Raw genomic sequence first — 4,630 nt, 5'->3', positions numbered from 1 at the left:
ATCCTGAGAGGAGGGCACCTGCCTCTCATCCTGATGGTGCCGCATGAAGTCACACAGTGTCTGAGTCACTTGGTCGGCTTATCCACCCCTCCAACGTCAGCTGTTATCTTTTCGCCCGTACGCTATTCTTCTTATCGTCCCAAACTGACACTTCCACTCCATATGACGCCATGCTGTTACCGAAAGGAAAAATCGTGTACGTATTTTTATCATCCATGTAATTTCGTACAGTAAAGAGGCTAGAGTTTCAACTCTCACTCTCTCCCTCTCTCTCGCTGTACTAACAGAGGACCCGGTCTTTGTGGGCCCGGCCTCAGCCTCTATGGCATGAAATTACATGCATCACGATGCTTGCGTTGCGTGGCGGTGTAGCGAGGGGACCTGGTCGGGGGGGGGGGGGGGGGCTCTGTTCTGTGCCGCCGCGTTGGCCCCAGCAGCGATGAGTCCGATGATGGGCCACGCATGGAAGTGGAGTCTCGTGTGAGTACACCCCCGTCTGCCCGGCCGGCCGCGGGTCACCGCGCGCCACTCCGCGCCACGCCGAGACAACTTTCACTTTCTTTTAGACACTCCCACAACCTCAGTCAACCACACCGCCGCCGCCCCCCTTGATGTTATGAGAGCGGGGATGTAGCACACAGAGTGGGTCCGAACAAAAACAACAACACACGCCACGCGACCACAAGCCACTTACTGAATTGGATGTCACACAAAAGAAAGACGCCGTTGTGTGTCAGGCAGCATGTGTGTGAAGACCGAAGCATTATCCTCCTGAAACCTCGTCATGCCCGCGACTGATACAACGGTCCGAATCCTCGAAGAAGTTTGGTTTGCCTCTTCGCTCACCCAAGAAGAGAAAGGGAAATAAAATGTGGTGGGGAGGGAAAAGACCGGGGGGGGGGGGCGTGGTGTCGAGGTGTAATAAAAGCCCTCCGGGGAGCCGAAGGGAAACTGATGCGTCGGATGTGGCGCGGCGCGGGGAGCCCGATGCGCAGCGGAGACCTTGAACCTGGCCCACTTCGTGGCCACGTCAGTGCTGGGCTCGAGCGGCGCGCGCCGCTGGCCCCCGGGGCGGGCGTACGGACGTGACCACGGGCCGGGCGTGGCGCGGCGCGGCCCGGCGCAGGACGTCCTGCGCGATCAGAGTCACTGATAGCCGCCGCTGATGCTCTTTGTCCGGCCCGGCGCGTCGGAAAGCAAAGCGCGTGTTATTGTGATCCGGGGGGCTTCTCTCTGCGGCGGGACGAGAGGCGCCCTGCCCTTGAACAGAGCGCAGCGGGCTGGCCGGCAGCAGGCCGCCAGGGAAAAGCCCCATTGTCACCGACCGGGTGGGGCGGCCCGGTACGATCGCTGTGCAGCTCAGCGCCGGGACTGCCCACCGCTGGTGCCCACCGACCCCACCAGGGTCACCCGCGGTGGAGCCAAAACGCTTGGGGACTTTGAGGGTCACGATGACGATGACCCGAGGGGGTTTTCACTCGGAATTTTCGTGTACAGTGTATTACATATTACGTGTATTACGCGGTATTACGCCAGTTTTACACAAGCTTTGCAACTCAAATTCTACCATTTTAGGGCATATTTTCCTATTTTTCGGTATTACATTACGCGTAATACCTAGTTTCGGTGTACACTGTATTACGCAAGTGAAAACCCCCTCGCGATGACCGGCGCCGGGCGGGGTTCCTCGTAAGGTAATGAATGGTGCGTCTCCGACTCGGGACGAGACTTCCGCTACATTAGGGAACGGGGTATAGGCAACGCGTGAGGCTGCGTCGCATCCATGTGCAGCGGGCTGCCTACCGACCGATCACCTAGCGCCTGTGGTGTGCGGGGTAGGCAACGTGTGAGTCTGCGACGCACCCAAGTGAGGCGGGCTGCCTACCGACCGCCCGGCCAGCGCCTGTGGCGTGCGGGGTAGACAACGCGTGAGGCTGCGTCGCACCCGGGTGCGGCAGGCTGCCTACCGTAACGCCCGCTCGTCCAGACAAGCCGCCCAGGCGTGCGGTAGGATGCCCGCCGCGTTCGTGTGCGACTCGGCCTCACACGTTGCCTACCCCGCACGCCAAAGGCGCTTAAACTGCTTGCCTACGCTGGTGTTGGCGCGGCGTTCACAGTTCACACGCGCGCAGTCCTGTTTGGCGCTTGCCCTATTTGCGCTGTGAATAGAGGGCGTTGGCCTAGAGGGGCTGCACCCGCGGCGCCCGCCTTTGTCGTTTCTTTGCATCACCGTAGGGGACCCTTTGACGTCGTTGTGCTCCGGCACGACTGCTGTGGTTGCCCGGCTTCCCCCGCCCGCAGTGCGGTGACCCAACCCTCCCCGTCGACGGCCGCAACACATGCAGCAGGGCGCTCTGAGAGGCTTTAGCCTGCTGCTGGAAGTTCATCTCGTTCACCCCCCACCCCCACCCCGTTCTAGTCGAATGCCAGGCTGCGTGTGGCGTGTTCCTTTCTTCTCCTACGAGGCCTGCTGCCTGGACAGGGTCCCCCCGCGCCGGCCACGCGACGGCCGGCCGGTGCCCTCGGCGGTGCCTCGGTACCCGGATGCGAAGGTGTTAACGGCCGAGGCGGCCGCAAAAGGGCTCACGGCCAACCGAGGGGCCGAGTGCGTCATCCGGGCCGGCCCTACGGTCATCGGGCCGCTCGAGGAGGGCGGACCCTTGGAGCCCGGGCCTCTATGCAGGGCCCTTCGTACGGACGTCATACACGGATCGGTTGTGTAACGACGCGCCGAGCTGAGAGCCTGGCGTGGCGGGGCGTGGCGGGGCGTGGCGGGTCCTGCTGCGGCAGGGCGAAGAGCACTCCAACAACAATAATACTCATCTCTGCGGTTCGCGACGGCGGCGGAAGTCGCTTTTACCCTCGGGCGCAAGGCAGGGCGCGCGCCGGTGCAGGGCAAAATACCCAACACGCAAAACGATTGACAGTGATGCACAACACTTAACCTCCCCGACCAACGTGCAGAACATAAACGACCACGAGTAACAAATTTTATAATTTATGAATGATGTACATGCATCATTTGATACACTCTCTCACAACAGAAAGTCAGTGAACTTAGAATAATTGCGGACTATTGCATGCACCTTCTTTCCGGTGCTCCTCAGTCCTTTAGCAAACATGTGGCCAGAGTTCGGCCAGAGTCTTCGTTCTAGCTTCTTTCCTCCCTTTGCCCTCCTCCCACCGCGGCCATATCGGACTGGGGAGACGGTTCACTGAACGGTTAGTCACAACACGACACAGACCTGCACTGCTCCCCCCACCGAGCCGGCCGGCCGGCGTCGCCTGCCGAGCTCGGCACCTCAGCACGGACCGATTATGTAAGAGGGGAATTCTCGCTTGCAGAATCCACTCGGCTCGACTCGGCTCGACTCGACTCGGCTCGGCGCGGGCAAGCACCCAACTGCAGAGGCCGGTGCCAGCACAATTTATAATTATGAACAGAGTGGTCGCGCGCCTGGGAGGTAGGCACAGTAATTGATTGGTAACGCACAGACGTGTAGCGGGCTTGTCAACGTCACAGATAGACCGAAACGTAAACACAAATTATATTTGAAAAAAGAAAAACAATAACAAACGTAAAAATAATATACGATACAAATGCGATTGCATATTCACCGATACAGAACTTAACTTGACATTGAACAGTTTTACTTTAGAGGAACGGAAGTTTTCTAACATTAATTAATGTCAATAAATAAAAAGTTTGGAATTTGGTCAAATTCATAAATAAATCTTTGGTTTGTGGTGAATAAGTTTCCAACATTCTTGCAATTGAAAAAAGTATGACTAGGCCAGTTAGATTATGTTTCGTATCGTGATCCTCAGTACCGACATTTTTATTTTTATCGTTTTAATCAAAACGCATGTTGGTTCGGGGAACCAAGCAACGATCCGCGTAAAACAAAAAGGCCACAGAGTCTGGACCTGGGAACCCGACCCCATGGCCAAGGGTTCCTGGAACCACCATGAACGGGTTCTAAGGATGCGCGGCGCGGCGGGCGTCAAAATACCCGGAGGCCGCGCGCTTGGGCTTGGGCCGCGGAGTTGAGCCTTGAATTGACCCAGTTCGCCGGGGTGACCGCCCTCACGCCTTACCATGCTCCGCCCCGCCCCGCCCCACCGAGCCGGCGGTGGAGTTCCCCGCGAGCTGCGCGGCGGGGGACTATTGCAGCCATGTGTGTCTCCCAAGAGTACGGCGAACGCGTGAAAAAAATAACGTATGATAAAAACAACGGCGCGATGAGAAGGCCAATGTGCGATATGTAATATGGATGACGCGGCGCAGTTGGGGCGAAGGGAAGTCCGTATACTAGCTGTCGCGATGGTCGGAGTGAGGGGGGCGGGGTGTTACGCCCTGGAGATCGTAGGGCCGACCGCGGGCTTAACCCCGGAAGTGAACAGTTCAGTAACAGTTTTTAACACATGCGCACAGGCAGGAAGAGAAAGATGGTAAAGGGGGGGGGGATCCTTCAACGTCCTATCAGTAGCTGTGGGTTCTACAATCTCGATAATGATCCTCCCGCAGCAGCGCCTTGCATCCCTTGGCCCGTGACGACTGCTAGGCTCAGGTCCGGCTCCGGGAGCGGTATTTGTGAATGAGCTGCAGCCCGTGCCCCCCCCCCTCCCC

This window comes from Frankliniella occidentalis, unplaced genomic scaffold (genome assembly GCF_000697945.3).
Source record: "Frankliniella occidentalis isolate FOCC.00 unplaced genomic scaffold, Focc_3.1 Scaffold185, whole genome shotgun sequence".
Classification (NCBI taxonomy): domain Eukaryota; kingdom Metazoa; phylum Arthropoda; class Insecta; order Thysanoptera; family Thripidae; genus Frankliniella; species Frankliniella occidentalis.
The sequence above is the reverse complement of the archived record's forward strand: the minus strand, read 5'-3'. Positions refer to the sequence as shown.